General features: G+C 38.2%; 1 long non-coding RNA gene across 1 annotated transcript; it reads left to right on the top strand.

Annotated features, from left to right (window-relative positions):
- The first annotated feature begins 14464 nt into the window (after positions 1 to 14464).
- LOC116667134 lies at positions 14465 to 16191 on the top strand. Its single transcript, XR_004323901.1, has 3 exons — positions 14465 to 14678; positions 15552 to 15693; positions 15968 to 16191. It is a non-coding gene; the product is annotated as an uncharacterized LOC116667134 (long non-coding RNA).
- The last annotated feature ends 2603 nt before the right edge of the window (positions 16192 to 18794 follow it).

Genomic DNA, 18794 nt, shown 5'->3' with positions numbered 1-18794 from the left:
ATATTGTCACTGTAATGGGCCAGTGTGATATCCTCTGGGATGTCCAGAAAGTCTAGACCTCTTTATGCTATATTATGATGGAAGATGAGAAAGATAGCCCTAGGGATGAACCATAAGTGTGTATTGTTGCCAAATGGTATGTGAATGCAAACTGTTTCTGCCCTTCTTTTTGAAATGGAATAGAAAAAATACACATTTGTCGAATCAATTACTGCACACCATTTTGATTTGTTCCGGCAAAGATTCCACATCTGACAGGCAGCCATGGTAAAGCTACTACTTGTGGGCTACAGTCATCTTCCAGGGTTCATCTTCCAGGATTCATCTACTTTGTGCAGGGGCTGGAGCAGTGAATTGGAGATATGATGGGGACCACCACGTCTGCAATCTTTGGATCCTGAGGGGTAGTACTAATCTCCACTACCCACCACTCCCAGGATATGATATTTTTTTGATTTACTATCTTGGCCAAGGAATGATGGTTTCAGTGCTCTTAGTCCACAGGCCAAGGACCCAGTGAGGGAGTTGCACTAACAGCCAAATATGTAAGTTCCTGTTTTACATTTGAGAATCAGAGAAATGGTCACTGGGTAGGTTTGCAAACCTAGTGGACCCACTGTAAGTCAGGCTGTGGCCAGATCTCCTTTTACTACTCTCACAGAGGCTGTGATGAGGTAGCAAGTCAATTCAGACCCTGTATCCAATAGTCCTTGAAATGCCTGGATATTATCTTTTCCCCAGTGTACATTTATGTGAGTAAATATCCACAGGTCCCCTTTGAGAGAGACTCAGGGTATCATTACCATGCATACTCACCACTATGCTGCAGGATCCTTATTCTTGGTGACTCAATCAATGAGTCCAGGTCCTAAAACACAGCAAGGAATGATAACTTCTTATTGGGAATTGTAACTTCTTTTAGTTTCATGGTCTCCTATCCTTGATTTCTTCTACTAATAAGTGGTATCCTGGTCAATCATACTCCCCCACTGCAGATTGGTAATTTTCTTCACCCTCCCCTAACCAAACCCTAAGTTCCGGGAACACTGAACTTTCATCATTCTTTAAAGATGCAGTGAATTCCCCTGCAGGTTTCCAGATACCAAATATATTCTCAGTATTGGATAGCTATTCCTTGTCTCCTCCTAGTAAGTTTCTACTCTTCCTTCGAGACAGAGATAAAATATCTCCTCTGTGAAGCCCGTCCCTCATTCCCTTCCATGGTGCTCCTATAACCCTCTTTTATTCCTTGATCATGTATTTATTACGCTGTGTGAGAATTACCTGCTTATGTGTGAGGGCTAAGTGGCAAGGTCTGCCTTACTTCTCTTCCTATCCCTGCATCTTGGCATGCTTCAATGCATGAGGTGGAGCTCGATAAATCTGTGCTAAATTAATGAAGCTTCCTTCTTAACCAGTTGTCTTCAAAGTGGCTGCGATTAGTGCAGGGCAGTGTAAGTGATCTTAACCAGCCCTTATTTGCATAATTAATCTGCTCGATTTTCTTCATCTCACATGTTAATTTTATACTTGCATTTATTCCATGTTTTATAGATGTTACTTGGGAGTGAGATCTCTGCCATCCCTATTTCCACAAAGATTTCAAAATAAAATTTTACCTGGTATTTAAACAAGAAAAAATCCACACATAATGGATGTAATTCAACTCATGTTTGGAGAAAGGCCAAGATGTTGTCTGTAAATGTGTGAATGAGGAATGGGTTTGCCCAAAACTTCAGTTTAGGTGGCCAACAGGTCAAATGAAGGAGGTAGGACTGAAATTTGACTATAATTGATATGCACCTTGTATTCAAAAATAATCAATCTGAGAAAGCTTAGCCTAGCATAAACCCAGAAGCCCCAAGAGTGAGCGCTCCTAGCCCTGCGCATGCATACAACCCAACCCCTACACTGGAGTCCACCAGTGTGCAGGAGTTCTCCATTGCGCAGGGGTCCTACTCTGCCATCAGATACACACAGAAGCTGTCGGAACCTCAGGTGGTTAAGTGCTCACTTCACACCCTTCTCACCCCTTCTTCTGATTCCACTGGACCTAGGAAATGACCTTCTGGTTGTAATTTGGAATCTACCACACCATACTGGATGTGATAGTTGCAGATCTTACTATAAATTAAGTAATCTGTGAGCGTGGTGAATACAAAGTATTAACTGTAAAGTATTCTGACCAAACTAAGTCTCTGAGACTAAAAGCTAAAGCTCTGATCCAGTTTTGGCAGCCAGCCTGCCTCGGCCCTGGGAATCTTACCTCCTCCTGTACCTTCTCTCAAACCACTGCTTGTGTGATGGTTTCCTAAGCAGTGGTATCTCCTTCTCTGTGTTACTTCCTTTTTGGGTATCTATCTTGTCTCTTCTTTTAGATCAGTGTTCTTCCAGCATTTTTGGCTAGTGTGGACCATAAACAATGTAACCCCCTTCTGCATTTTTAAATTGACATGTAAAAAATTTTGTCTCACATTTAAATCAATGTAAAGAATATAATTTCTGGTGCATTAGATATATTGATAGAGTGTTATTCTTTTAAATATTTCCAACAGAATTAAATGCCACAGCAATCTGATACTCACTATCATGTATTTTTGAAATACTTAAGCCAGCTGTTCATTAATAGTCAGAAGTTTTACATTGTCCTTTTTTGCTCTTTATCTCTTATTTCCATTCCATTTATCCTGGAAAATTTTATCCTAATGTAACATATTTTTGTGCCTAACAGTACTTATTTATCATTTCTAGCATAAGTCTCTGAATATAGAAATTAAATTTTATTTTTATTTCTTATACCTTAAGTCTTTAAATATTTTTTTATTGAAGTATAGTTGATGTACAATGTTGTGTTAATTTCTGGTATACAGCATAATGATTCAGTTATTCATATATATTCTTTTTTATATTCTTTTTCATTTTAGGCTATTACAAGATGCTGAATATAGTTCTCTGTGCTATACAGTAGGACCTTGTTGTTTATCTGTTTTATATATAGTAGTTTGTAGCTGCTAATCCCAAACTCCTAATTTATCCTTCTCCCTCCTTTCCTTTTTGGTAACCATAAGTTTGTGTTCTATGTCTGTAAGTCTATGAGTCTATTTCTGTTTTGTAAATAAATTCATTTGTATCATATTTTTATATTCCACATATAAATGACATCATGTGGTATTTGTCTTTCTCTGTCTGACTTAGTTCACTTAGTATGATAATCTCTAGGTCCATCCATGTTGCTGCAAATGGCATTACTTCATTCTCTTTTATGGCTGAGTAACATATATATATATACTACATATATATATACTACATATATATATATATACACACACTACATATATATATATAAAACAACTTTTTTATTCAACCATCTGTTGATGGATATTTAGGTTGCTTCCATGTCTTGGCTATTGTAAATAGTGCTGCTGTGAACATTGGAGTGCATGTATCTTTTTGAATTAGAGTTTTCTCTGGATATATGCCCAGGAGTGGGATTGCTGGATCATATGGTAAATCTATTTTTAGTTTTTTAAGGAATTTCCATACAGTTTTCCATAACAGCTGCATTAAATAACATTCCCACCAACAGTGTAGGAGGACTCCCTTTTCTCCACATCCTCTCCAACTTTTATCATTTGTAGACTTTATAATATTGGCCATTCTAACTGGTGTGAGGTAATACGTCCTTGTAGTTTTGATTTGCATTTCTCTAATAGCAATATCGAGCATCTTTTTCATGTGCCTATTGGCTATCTGTATGTCTTCATTGGAAAAATATCTATTTAGGTCTTCTGTCCATTTTTTGATTGGGTTGTTTGTTTGTTTTTTGTTGTTGTTATAGAGTTGTATGAGCTGTTTGTATATTCTGGAAATTAAGCCCTTGTCAGTCACATCATTTGCACATATTTTCTCCTATGCCATGGGCTGTCTTTCTGTTTTGCTAATGGTTTCCTTTGCTGTGCAAAAGCTTATAAGTTTAATTAGGTCCCATTTGTTAATTTTTGCTTTTATTTCTACTGCTTTGGTGGACTGACCTAGGAAAACATTGCTGCAATTTATGTTAGAGAATATTTTGCCTATGTTCTCTTCTAGATTTATGGAGTCCTATCTTATGTTTAAGTCTTTAAGCCATTTTGAGTTTATTTTAGTGTACGGTGTGAGGAAGTAGTCTAACGTCATTGATTTACATGCTGCTGTCCAGATTTCCCAACACCACTTGCTGAAGAGACTCTTTTCTCCATTGTGTATTCTTGCGTCCTTTGTCAAGGATTAATTGACCGTAGGTATATGGGTTTATTTCTGGCCTCTCTGTTCTGTTCCATTGATCCATATGTCTGTTTTTGTGCCAATACCACACTGTTTTGATTACTGTCTAAGTCTTTAAATATTTTAGAATATCTTCTAGTTTGAGTTACTATTGTTACCAGCAGATTATTAATCAAAGTATCATAAATGTTACAAATTTTATGGATAATTATTAAACATAAAAAGTAAAAAAAAAGTTTGATGCATATCTCAATGGGATGAATGAGGCTATATTTTTAAAAAATTAGTTTATGTTTTTGCAGATGAATAAAGGTACTACTATTTCTAGGAGGCTTAATCATATTAAATATAAATCTTCTACTATTGAGACAGGGCTTAACATCAATTTCATTCCTGTTTTTCACTGTTACAGACATAGCTCAGAGAAACCTTGTTCACATAAAAAGGACAGATGGAAGTGGAAGGAATTTTGTTGTATCAATACCACTACATCTTTTGCACTTCATCTAGGTTATATGCCAAAATCATCTAAAAATTATGTTCAGTCATCTATTAGCCGATGACTTCATTCCTTCTACCTTCAATTTTGTTAATGGCAAAAAATCAGAATCACAGGACTTGTACAGCAACACAGCCTTTGTGGTCTATAGCTACCGCAGCACTGCTGGCAGCATGTTGAACTGCACCTTTGCTTAGTTTTACACATGAGGCACCACACCAGAGTTAAGAGCCAGGTGGGACAGAGACGTGCCTTTCTTCTGTAAAGAAGATGAAGAGTGACCGTGAAAGGGAGGACGGAGGACCAGCCTGACACAGACACCTTCCCAGGCAGGCTTTTAGGAGAGCTCTTTCCCTTGTTGAAGCGGTTGTGAGGATTAGGGAATGAAAGCTCCTGTGCTCATCACAGAGCTTCTTAGCTACTTTGTGTACAGAATCTGGTAAAACAACTTACCTACTTGGATTTTCTTTTCTTTTTTTTACCTTTTCGGCTAATTTTCCCTAATTTCTGTGTTTTCTCCAGTCTAAAAGAATTGGACATGTCTGGAGATAATTATAACCAGCTAGGGAGACATTTAGTAGCTTGAGGTTATAGAGGCTTTTTCTGTGTGTTTAACAAATGTAATTATCTGACATTACTTTTAAAGGACATTCAACTGGTTCATGTAGTGGGACATCTGTTGTTTCTGCCTACTCAGCATTCATTCCCCTTTTATTAACAACACAGCCTTTTTAGGGGGAGGGGAAGGGCACCCTCACTAGTTCTCAGCCGTTTGCTTTGGTGTGGCTGGACTCCCTCACTCCCCTAATGTTTCTGGCTTTAATATGAGCAGGAGTCTCAGTCTAGGTTCTCAATTCCAGGACTTTGGCCAGAGCTGGTGGAATTACTGGCCAGGAGAGTGCAGTCTGGAGCTGCTGGAGGCCACGATGGAGAAAGGCCTTACGGAAGAGTGATTCAACCCAGACAGAAATAGGGAGGCAGGATATATAGCTGGAGGTGATAATATCCTCTGAATCCACTGGTCCCAGTCACCACCAGCCTACACCTGGACTCTCTAGCTATACGTGTCAGTGCAGTCTTTCTTTTGCCCCAGTCTGCTCTGGCCCTATAACTCAAAGTACCCTGACTAATATGGTGTGTAGTCATCTTTAATAAGATTCTTTCTACTCCCCGACACTAATGAAGAAGTGGAGATTATTTTGTAAATATAGATTACTGTATGAGGTATGTGTCTATGTTCTCAAATGCAGGTAAAAAAAGCTTGCTTTATTTATTTATTTATTTATTTATTTATTTATTTATTTATTTTCAGTGTACTTACTTAAATTTTTTTTTAATTGTGGCAAAATACATATAATATGAAATTTTCCTTCTTACCCATTTTAAATTGCATAGTTCCGTGGCATTAAGTACATTCACATTGTGTGCACCCATCACCACTCTCGATCTCTAGAACTCTTTTCATCTTGCAAAACTGAAACTGAAAATATAACTCCTTATTTCCCCCTCCCCCCAGCCCCTGGCAGCAGCTTCAGTTGTACTGTAGATATAGAAGACTGCGTGAGGCTAATACCTGAGGGAAATTGTCCTCTAAAATGTGAGACATTTATTGTGCCTCTCTTGTTACTGCAAATGACATTTGGGGGATCCATTTATCAGATTTGCTGTTCGTTCTACACATTGTTGCTAAATTAATACTGAAATAAAATGGAGGTAAAGTAACTCTGAACCTAGGGAGATTTTGTTTTTCTTTTTAGTTTGTCGTCAATGACAATTCCACAGAAAAGGACGGTAACATTTCGCAAGAACTTTTTAGACTTTATTTTGTCCTTGATACCTTTGACAATCTCTAAAGTGTAGAGATATTAGTTTATCTTAGCAGAAATTTTTCAGTAGATGTTTATTTATCTATAAATGTCTTTATTTGGAGTGGACGGGTGTATTGGTTTCCTAGGGCTGCCGTAATGAGACACCACAAACTGGATGGCTCCAAACAACAGGAATTTATTCCCTCACAGTTCTGGAAGGTGGGAATCCAAAATCAAGGTGCCAGCAGAGTTGGTTCATTCTGAGGGCTCTGAGGGAGAGTCTGTTCTGTGCTCCTCTCCTCATTTGTGTAGACGGGCAGCAATTCCTGGCGTCCTGGGCTTGTGGCTGCAGCTCTCTGATCTTTGTCATGCGTATTTGTTTTCCACTTTGTTGTTTTTTAAACGGTGAAAACAGGAGCCAATGTGTTTGTTTTCTGATGACCATAATCCAAAAGAAACTTTACCACTCTAACGTATTTAATACTTAGTGTTGGTTTTCTTCACTCACTGTAAGCTCTGCTGTCTTTGGGTGGTTTATGTTCCAGGTCAACCGACACAGGGCAGGAGAGTCTTAAATGCTAACGAGCTCTCTTTCAGGAACAAGGATGGCTTCAGTTCCAGGGATGCAACAGGCCAGTTTATGAACAGCTAAATGCTAGCTGTAGGTACCTTTGGAAAATACCTTATAAACTAGTAATGGAGTCCAACAAAACATTTTCTGCACTAAGGTTTCGTAGATGTCACAATTCTTTTTTTTTTTTTTTAACATTTTTTATTGATTTATAATCATTTTACAATGTTGTGTCAAATTCCAGTGTTCAGCACAATTTTTCAGTTATTCATGGACATATATACACTCATTGTCACATTTTTTTCTCTGTGAGTTATCATAACATTTTGTGTATATTTCCCTGTGCTATACAGTGTAGTCTATTTTACAATTTTGAAATCCCAGTCTATCCCTTCCCACCCTCCACCCCCCTGGTAACCACAAGTCTGTATTCTCTGTCTGTGAGTCTATTTCTGTCCTTTATTTACGCTTTGTTTTTGTTTGTTTGTTTGTTTTTGTTTTTGATTTTTAGATTCCACATATGAGCGATCTCATATGGTATTTTTCTTTCTCTTTCTGGCTTACTTCACTTAGAATGACATTCTCCAGGAGCATCCATGTTGCTGCAAATGGCATTATGTTGTCGGTTTTTATGGCTGAGTAGTATTCCATTGTATAAATATACCACATCTTCTTTATCCAGTCACCTGTTGATGGACATTTAGGCTGTTTCCATGTCTTGGCTATTGTGAATAGTGCTGCTATGAACATTGGGGTGCAGGTGTCATCCTGAAGTAGATTTCCTTCTGGATACAAGCCCAGGAGTGGGATTCCTGGGTCATACGGTAAGTCTATTCCTAGTCTTTTGAGGAATCTCCACACTGTTTTCCATAGTGGCTGCACCAAACTGCATTCCCACCAGCAGTGTAGGAGGGTTCCCCTTTCTCCACAGCCTCTCCAGCATTTGTCATTTGTGGATTTTTGAATGACGGCCATTCTGACTGGTGTGAGGTGATACCTCATTGTAGTTTTGATTTGCATTTCTCTGATAATTAGTGATATTGAGCATTTTTTTCATGTGCTTTTTGATCATTTGTATGTCTTCCTTGGAGAATTGCTTGTTTAGATCTTCTGCCCATTTTTGGATTGGGTTGTTTATTTTTTCTTATTAAGTCGTATGAGCTGCTTATATATTCTGGAGATCAAGCCTTTGTCGGTTTCACTTGCAAAAATTTTCTCCCATTCCGTAGGTTTTCTTCTTGTTTTTTTTCTGGTTTCCTTTGCTGTGCAGAAGCTTGTAAGTTTCATTAGGTCCCATTTGTTTATTCTTGCTTTTATTTCTTCTAGGAGAAAATTTTTTAAATGTATGTCAGATAGTGTTTTGCCTATGTTTTCCTCTAGTAGGTTTATTGTATCTTGTCTTATGTTTAAGTCTTTAATCCATTTTGAGTTGATTTTTGTATATGGTGTAAGGGAGTGTTCTAGCTTCATTGTTTTACATGCTGCTGTCCAGTTTTCCCAACACCATTTGCTGAAGAGACTGTCTTTATTCCAATGTCTATTCTTGCCTCCTTTGTCAAAGATGAGTTGACCAAAAGTTTGTGGGTTCATTTCTGGGCTCTCTATTCTGTTCCATTGGTCTATATGTCTGTTTTGGTACCAATACCATGCTGTCTTGATGACTGTAGCTCTATAGTATTGTCTGAAGTCTGGGAGAGTTATTCCTCCAGCCTCTTTCTTTCTCTTCATTAATGCTTTGGCAATTCTAGGTCTTTGATGGTTCCATATGAATTTTATTATGATTTTTTCTAGTTCTGTGAAATATGTCCTGGGTAATTGGACAGGGATTGCATTAAATCTGTAGATTGCCTTGGGCAGTGTGACCATTTTAACAATATTGATTCTTCCAATCCAAGAGCATGGAATATCTTTCCATTTTTTAAAGTCTTCTTTAATTTCCTTCATCAATGGTTTATAGCTTTCTGTGTATAATTCTTTCACCTCCTTGGTTAGATTTATTCCCAGATATTTTATTACTTTGGGTGCTATTTTAAAGGGGATTGTTTCTTTACTTTCTTCTTCTGTTGATTTATCGTTAGTGTAAAGAAATGCAACTGATTTTTGAACGTTAATTTTGTAAACTGCTACCTTGCTGAATTCTTCAATCAGCTCTAGTAGCTTTTGTGTGGACCTTTTAGGGTTTTCTATATATAGTAACATGTCATCAGCATATAATGACACTTTTACCTCTTCTTTTCCAATTTGGATCCCTTTTATTTCTTTCTCTTGCCTGACTGCGGTGGCTAGGACTTCCAGGACTATGTTGAATTGGAGTGGTGATAGTGGGCATCCTTGTCTTGTCCCAGATTTTAGTGGGAAGATTTTGGGTTTTTCACTGTTGAGTACTATGCTGGCTGTAGGTTTGTCATATATAGCTTTTATTATGTTGAGATATGTTCCTTCTATACCCACTTTGGCGAGAGTTTTTATCATAAATGGGTGTTGAATTTTATCAAATGCTTTTTCTGCATCGATTGAGATGATCATGTGGTTTTTGTCCTTTCTCTTGTTGATGTGATGTATTACACTGATTGATTTGCGTATGTTGAACCAGCCTTGTGTCCCTGGGATGAACCCCACTTGGTCATGATGTATAATCTTTTTTATGTGTTGTTGGATTCTATTTGCTAAAATTTTGGTGAGGATTTTGGCGTCTATGTTCATCAGTGATGTTGGCCTATAATTTTCTTTTTTTGTAGTGTCTTTGCCTGGTTTTGGTATCAGGGTGATGGTGGCTTCATAGAATGAGTTTGGGAGTATTCCCTCCTTTTCAATCGTCTGGAAGAGTTTGAGAAGGACTGGTATGAGTTCTTCTTTGTATGTTTGGTAGAATTCCCCGGTGAAGCCATCCGGTCCTGGACTTTTATTTGTAGGGAGGTTTTTAATTGCTATTTCTATTTCCTTTCTAGTGATCGGATTGTTCAAGTGTTCAGATTCTTCTTGATTCAGTGTTGGTGGACAGTATGTTTCCAGAAACTTGTCCATCTCCTCTAGGTTATCCAGTTTGGTTCCATATAGTTTTTCATAATATTCTCGTATGATATTCTGTATTTCTATTTTGTTTGTTGTAATTTCTCCATTTTCCTTTCTTATTTTGCTAATTTGTGCTCTCTCTTTTTTCTTCTTTGGAGTTTGGCCAGAGGTTTGTCGATTTTATTTACTTTTTCAAAAAACCAGCTTTTGGTTTGGTTGATTTTTTCTATGGTCTTGTTAATCTCTATTGTATTTAATTCCCCTCTGATCTTTATTATTTCCTTCCTTCTGCTGCTTTTTGGGGCTTTTTGTTCTTCTTTTTCTAATTCATTCAGGTGGTGGGTTAAATTGTTTATTTGAGATTGTTCTTCTTTTTTGAGGAAGGCCTGTATCGCAATAAACTTCCCTCTTAGCACTGCCTTTGCTGTGTCCCATAGGTTTTGAGTGGTTGTGCTTTCATTATCATTTGTCTCAAGGTATTTTTTAATTTCAGCTTTGATTTCCTCATTGATCCATTGTTTTTTCAATAACATATTGTTTAATCTCCATGCTTTCCTTTTTTTCTCCTTTGTTTCTCTGTTGTTGATTTCCAGTTTCATGGCATTGTGGTCAGTAAAGATGCTTGAGATAATTTCTATCTTCTTAAAATTGTTGAGGTTTCTTTTGTGCCCAAGTACATGATCGATCCTGGAAAATGTTCCATGTGCACTTGAAAAGAATGTATATCCTATTTTTGGGGGGTGTAATGCTCTGAAAATATCCAGCAAATCTAGTTTTTCTATTGTAGTATTTAATTTCTCTGTTGCCTTGTTTATTTTCTGTCTGGAAGATCTGTCTAGTGATGTTAATGCAGTGTTAAAATCTCCAACTATGATTGTATTCCCATCAATATCCCCCTTTATCTCTGTTAGTAATTCTTGTATGTACTTCGGTGCTCCTATATTGGGTGCATATATATTAACGAGTGTAATATCCTCATCTTGTATCACTCCTTTAATCATTATAAAATGTCCTTCTTTATCTTTCTTTATGGCCTTTGTTTTAAAGTCTATTTTGTCTGAAATCAGTACTGCAACACCTGCTTTTTTGGCTTTTCCATTTGCATGGAATATCCTTTTCCATCCTTTCACCCTCAATCTATATGTGTCCTTCTCCCTAAAGTGGGTCTCTTGTATGCAGCATATTGAAGGTTCTTGCTTTATTATCCAGTCTGCCACTCTGTGTCTTTTGACTGGAGCATTTAGTCCATTAACATTTACAGTAATTAATGATAGATGTGTGTTTATTGCCATTTTGAACTTATCTTTGCAGTTGAATTGGTATATCCTCTTTGTTCCTTTCTTCTTCCTTTTGTGGTTTCGTAATTTTCCTTTGTATTATCATGGATTTTATTTAATTTTTGTGACTCCTTTGTAAATTTTTGGCTTGTGGTTACCCTTTTTTGTAACTCTATCAACCCATTACTATAACTGTTTTTATTAAACTGATAGTAACATGATCTCAAACCCATCCTACTGTTAAAAAAATTTTAAAAAGAAAGAAAAAAATATTCTATATTTCCCTGCCTCCCTCTCCCACTCTCAGTGATTTGTATGTCTTCTTTTATAATTTCATGTTTACTTTATTTGTAATTCATGAGTTATCACCTTTCCAGTTATGTGTTTCTCATTTCTGTAGCATCCTGCTGCTTTTCTATTTAGAATAGCCCTTTCAATATTTCTTTTAGCATGGGATTAGTGTTGCTAAACTCCTGCAGCTTTTTTTTGCCTGTGAAACTCTTTATTTCTCCTTCTATCCTCAAGGATAGCCTTGCTGGATAAAGGACCCTAGGCTGCATCTTTTTTTCATCCAGGGCTTTGAATATATCTTGCCACTCCCTTCTGGCCTGTAGTGTTTGTGTAGAGAAATCAGCTGAGAGCCTTATGGGGGTTCCCTTGTAACTTACTCTTTGCTTTTCTCTTGCTGCCTTTAGAATCATTTCTTTATCCTTGACTCTGGCCATCTTGATTATGATATGTCTTGGTGTGGGTCTATTTGGGTTCTTCCTGTTTGGGACCCTCTGAGCTTCCTGTACTTGGATATCTGATTCCTTCTTTAAGTTTGGGAATTTTTCAGTCATGATTTCTTCAAAAACCTTTTAAATCCCCTTTGATCTTTCTTCTCCTTCTGGGACCCCTATTATGCGAAGATTGGGATGCTTTATATTATCCCATAGGTCCCTTATGCTATTTTCATTATTTTTTATTTGCTTCTCTTGTAGTTCTTCTGAATGGGTGCTTTCTATTGCCCTGTCTTCTAGATCACTAATTCGTTCCTCTGCATTATCTAGTCGGCTTTGCACAGCTATTAGATCATTCCTCATCTCTGTCAATGAGTTTAGCCATTCTACTTGGCTCTTCTTTATAGCTTCAATTTCACTTTTGACATATTTTATATCTCTAAACACTATCTCTTTTAATTCCTTCAGCAATTCGATCACTCCTTTTTTGAAATCTTGATCTAGTAGGCTATCGATGTCTATTTCGTTGATCTTTCTTTCAGGGGATTTCTCTTGTTCTTTTAATTGGGAAAGGTTTTTCTGCTTCTTCATCTTGCTCATACCTCTCTGGCACTGTGGTTTATGGAGTATCAGTTGTTTATTTTGGTCCTTAAGGATTTTATCTATCTGATGCCTATTTAGGAATAGAACTTAGGAAAAAAAGAAAAAAAAAATAAGAGAGAGAGAGAGAGAAAGAATTTTAAAAGAAGGGAGAAAGAGGGTTTGAAAACAGTGTATAATGAATAATAGAAGAGCGAGTTGAAGCAGAGTATTAATCAGGTTGAGACATCCTTTTAAAACCTTTACAAAAAAAAGGGGGGGGGAGATGAATAGATGTATTTGAAACCTGTGTCTAATCAATAGCAGGACATCAAAACCCAAGAGAAATAGAAATGAATTAGGAAGTAAAGATTAAGAGAGTAATAGAAAATAGAACAGGTAAAAACAGATTTAAAAAAAAAAGGGGGGGGGGGTTTGTCGGTGTTCTCCTGGAGTCTGTGTGCTTTTAATGTGAAGTCTTTCTGTCTTCATCCTGTTTTGGAAGCTCAGCTTGCTGTTTTCAGAGGCCCTCCGTTGGCGCCCTCTTCTGTGCTGCTCCCAGCACCTGTTGGCAAGCAGATCGCGCCTCCTAACACTGGGTCAGGTGCAGCTCTCCTCTGCTGTGGGTGGGCAGGTCACTGCCCCTCCGGATGCCGCAGTCAGATGTTGCAGACTGGTCGGGTAGGAGGGCGGGTCGTGCCCCCTCCCAGCACCTCGGTCAGGGGCTGTGTTCCTGCACGAAAGGCGGGGGGGGGGGGGGGGGGGGGGGGGGGCGCGGCACTCTCCCTCTACCTGCGCCGCCGGTAGTTTCGCTCTCTGTGCAGCTGCGCGCTCCGCCCTGGTCGGCTCTCTGCAGGTGGGCTCGGGTAAGACCGAGGGACAGCCCTGTCCCTGCTCCGAGCCAAAACCCAGCTCCTTGTTTGTCTTTGTGGAGCAAGTTCTCTGAGGGACCAGGATGGAAGGATCCTATCTGCCCCGGGCTACAGGCCAGTCTCAGTCTGGTCTTTGAGGCTGCTAAGCCCTTGGGTGTGGATGCAGGTTTCGCCCCCGCCCCCGCCTGAGTGCTCAGCGCGGAGGATATGGCGGCTGTGCCCGAGCCCCGCCTCTCTTCCCCCGAAAACTTTCCGCGGGTTTTCAGAGATGGGGGTGTGCACCCTTCCCCCGAGAGCACATCAACCTTGCTGTTTTATGGAGGGCCCAGGTTGTTCTGCCCTGTGCACCCACAGCCACGGCGCGCAGCCCCTTGCGTTCCCCCGGGGCTGCCTCCGTGCAGCCACTTCCGTCCTCCGCCTGGCTTGTGCAGCCTGGCCCTGCCCGCCGCTGCCGGCCCGCGTCTCAGGCTGGGTGTCGGGGGGACGCTCTGTTCCCGTTTAACTTAGTTCTGTTAGTCAAGGGCTGCTCTGTACAGATCCGAGCCTCGGAGGCTCCCCCTCCGTCCCGCTGGCCTCTCAGTTGGAGAGGGGAGACCCAGCGAGCGAGCGCCAGTCCTCCTTTGCCGCTCCCTCCCCGTGGGACCCGTCCCGCGCTGCTTTGCCTTTTGTTCTTTCTTTTTTCCTTCTCTCCTACCAGATTTTTGGCGTCTTTATCTTTTGAAGAGGGCGATGTTCTGTCGGAGTTCCACAGGTGCTCTGGTTGGCTGAGTGGGTTTGTAAATGTGGGTCTTGGTGTATTTGTGGGAGAGGGTGACCTGCGAGCGTCCTTCTACTCCGCCATCTTCTCCCAGATGTCACAATTCTTAAAAAGAAGATTTTGAAACTGCATAATCATCCCAGAACAGATGGATTATCCTGGAGTGACAAACAACTCCCAAATCTCAGTGGCTTTAAATGGCAGTGGTTTCCTAGCTGCTCATATTTCATGTCCAAAGAAGGTCAAAGGGAGGCTCTGCGCACTGTATTCCTTCAAGGATCCAGGCTGAAGGAGATACCACTTGAACAGGAGCAAAAGGTATATTGGTTCTTAAAGTTTCCACTTGGTACTGACACACATCATTTCCACTCATATTTCACTGGACAAAGCAAGCCGTATGGCCATGCTTGATTTAAAAGGAGGATGGGAAATGCAGTTCCACCATGTTCCCAGGAAGAGGATAACTGAATATTTGTGGACAGGTCTAATGTCCATCATACCCTGAGTGGCAGGTAGGTAGCTAGAAGCAAAAGCAATTCTGGCTATTGAAAACATTCCAACTTAGTACCATAGAAGAGGGACTCCAATGGCAGTTAGACTTCGGAGATGGGTAGCAGGTTTTCAAACGTCTTTCTTCCACTTCACTATTCTCTTGCCAGATTATCTGCTTTCTGATATTTTATGTTCACTTTTCCTGTAAGAACTATGTGGTCATTTGGACAACTAGGTACTAGAAAGAAAGAAAATTTCTTCTATTTCAATATTCTTTTAAAATAACTTCCAAACAATTATAGTTGCTAGTGAGTTCTCTGATCTAGATTCTATCTTCACTTTTGATCTCTCTCCACCCCAATCTGGGACTTTTAATTTTTTTTCAGTAACCTCTGGCCAAAGAATTGCATAGAACTCAGTTCTGCCACTCATTCATGTACATTTAGATGAATTACTTAACTTACATCTCCAAGGCTCAACTGCTTTTCCTATGGGGTCAAATAATAATTGTTCTTACCCCCTAGGGTATTCTGAGTATTAAATGAGAAGACATTTGTAAATGCTACCTAACATGGATATTAGCTAAATCTTACAAAATGCTTCTTAGATGCCAGCCCCTTAGTGATCCATGTATTGTGACCCACTTAATTTTCATAACAACTCTATGAGGTGAATATTATTATTACCTCCATTTTACAGATGAGGAAACTGAGGCACCGAGAGTTTAAGAACTTGCCCAGAGGAACATAACCAGTAAGTGGTGGGTCAGAAAGGCAACAGCAGTCAGTCTGTGCCAAAGACCATGCTCTTAACATGTGTGCAGTGGAGTGCCTGGGACATAGTAAGTGCTCGGAACATTTCACTTATTTTTATTTTATTAATAGTATTATCATCATTTATTTAAAATGAAGCCCTATAGTTTTCTCATGGAAAAATTTAAAACCTCTTCTTTCATGAAAAAATGTGACATTTGATAAAAAGTTGTGAATTCTTTTAATATTATTTACACAGAAATGAAAAATAAACCCTAGGAGACACCATGGCATCAGTCTGTCCTGGTCTGTCTTGTGCCGTCTCTCTCACCCTCCCCTCTTCTCTTGGGTCACTTGCTCTAGGGGATTCCAGCCAAATTGTGAAGACACTCAGGCTGCTCATAGGAGGAGGAACTGAGGTGTCTGGCTAACAGCCAGTTAGAAACTGAGGATTGCCTAAAATCACATGAGCAAGTGTGGGTGAAGATTTTCCCTCGTCCAGCCTTCAGATGACTGCAGTCCCAGCTAACAGCTTGACTGTGATCTCATGAGAGACCTTGAGAGACTCCAGCTAAGATGCTTCCAGATGTTTGCCCCATAGAAATGGTGAGACAATAAATGTTTGTGCTTCTCAGCTGTAAGGAGTAATTTGTTATACAGCAATTCGTAACTAAAACTGATATTGGTACCTGGAAATGAGGTGCTGCTATAATAAAAACCTAAAATGTGGGAGCGGCTTTTTAAAAAAATTATTTTAAGTCCTTTGCCTTTCTATATAAATTTTAAAATTTACTTTTCAACTCCTTTGTACAAGTATGCAAGGATTTTGGCTGGGATTGCATTGACTCTACAGAACAACATAGGGGCCATTGCCACCTTACTAATATTGATTCCTCCAATCCACAAACATTTAATTAGGTTTTTTTTAAACATTTCATTTAATTAGGTTTTCTTTAAGATTTCTCAGCAATATTTTGGAGATTTAGGTATAAAGCTTTTACACATCTTTCATTTTTATTCCTGATATTTTTATGCTATTATGTTTTTAAAATTTTCTGTCATTACTAGTAAATAGAAATACAATGTTTTGATGCTATCTTAATTAAAACAACTGTTTTAGTTGTTCATTGCTTGTAAATAGAAATTGAGTTTTTGTGTGTGCGAGTGTTGGCCTTGTACCCTGTGACCTTTTTACATTTCCTTTTTGGTTCTGATAGGTTTATTATAGATTCAGTTGGATTATCTATATAAAACATCATGTAACATTTGCAAATAAAGGCAGTTTTACTTCTTTCTTTCTAATCTGAATTCTTTTAACATGTTTAACACACACACACACACACTTGTACAACAGTATGTGTATGTGTAGTTGGATGCAATTTGCTAAAGTTTTTTTGAGATTTTACATCTACATTCTCTGTATTTCTCTTTCCTTATCAGTGTTTGTCTGGTATCAGGGTGATTCTGGCTTCAATAAAATGAGTTAGGAAATTTTTCCTCCTTTTCTATTTTATGAAAAAGTTTATTTAGAAGTTTTATTATTTCTTCTTTTAAAGTTTCATAAAATTCACTTGTGGCTTGAACTTTTCAATTTCTGTAATGTACATAGCACTCTTCAAGTTTTCTTTCCCCTCTTGGGTCACTTTTGGCAATTTTTGTTTTTTAAGGAATTTGTGCATTTCACCCAGGACATCAGATTTATTAGGATAAAGTTATTAATATTGTTTTATTAACGTGGTATTGGTAATTTGTAAATTTTATTTTTCCTTTATCAGTCTAACTAGAGGCTTCCCAATTTTATTGGTTTGTTTTAAGGAACCAGCATTTATTTTCATTGATTTTTTTCTATTATTTTTTCTAGTATTTAATACTCTGTTATTTCTTTGTACTACTTACTTTGGGCTTAATTTCCTCTTTTTTTGTTTGTTTGTTTTATTTTGTTTAGCATGAAAGTTTAAACTATTGATTTGAGTCCTTTCCTTTTAAAAAATGTATTTAATGCTATAAACATTCCTCTAAACACTTAGCTACATTCCACAAATTTTGATATTTTGTATTTGCATTCAAACAGTTTTCTAATTTTCCCTGAGATTTCTCCTTTGACTAATGGATTACTTAGGAGTGCATTGTTTAATTTTCAAGTATTTGGGGATTTTCCAGATATCATTCTATTATTGATTTCTAGTTTAATTCTGTTATGAGCAGAGAAAAAGCTTAGGATGATTTCATTTTTTTCCTGTGTACCTGAAACAATTGTGTATTCTGCTGTTGTTAGCCAGAATGTTCTATAAATGTCAATTAAGTCAAGTTGGTGGCTGGAGTATTCAGATCTTCTATATCCTTGTTGTTTTTTTAATCTACTGTTTTATTCACTACTGAGAGTGGAATGTTGAAGACTCCATGTATAATTTGTGTATTTGCACTTCTATCAGTTTTTGCTTTGTGTGTTTTTGACCTCTGATTTTTAGGTGCACACACATCAAGATTGTTGTGAGTTATTGATGAATCAATCCATTTTTCATTATATAATGTCTGTCTTTAACTCTAGTAATTTTCCTTGTTCTGAAGCCTACTTTATCTGATACAAATACAACTAGTCCAGCTTCTTTTGATGTTATGGACTGAATTATGCCCCTACTCTCCAAATTTATATGTTAAAGCAGAAACCTCTCCTACTTCAAACTGTGACTGTATTTGGAGATAGGGTCTCTATAGAGGTAATTAAAGTTAAATGGAGTCATGTGGATGGGCCCTAATCTAATGTGACTGGTGTCCTTAAAAGAAAAGGAAGAGACACTAGGCAGGTACTTGCTCAGAGGAAAGGTCATGTGAGGACCCAGGGAGAAGGAAGTGATCTGCAAGCCACGGAGAGAGACCTCACGAGAAATCAGTCCTGCCAGCACTTTGATCTTGGGCTTCCAGTCTCCAGCACGGTGAGGAAAATAAACTTCTGTTGTTTAAGTCACCCAGGCTGTTGTATTTTGTTATGGCAGCCCTAGCAAAATAATAACATTTGATTGTATTTTCATCATATATTTTTCCTGATCTTTTAATTTATCTATATAATTATATTTAAATTGCTTTCTTGTAGATAGCATATAATTGAGGCTTCTATCTTTATAGCTAATCTGAGAATCATAGTCTTTTAATTAGAGGGTTTAGACTATTTACATTTAATGTAATTATTAAT

Source organism: Camelus ferus, chromosome 2 (genome assembly GCF_009834535.1).
Source record: "Camelus ferus isolate YT-003-E chromosome 2, BCGSAC_Cfer_1.0, whole genome shotgun sequence".
Classification (NCBI taxonomy): domain Eukaryota; kingdom Metazoa; phylum Chordata; class Mammalia; order Artiodactyla; family Camelidae; genus Camelus; species Camelus ferus.
The sequence above is the reverse complement of the archived record's forward strand: the minus strand, read 5'-3'. Positions and strand labels throughout refer to the sequence as shown.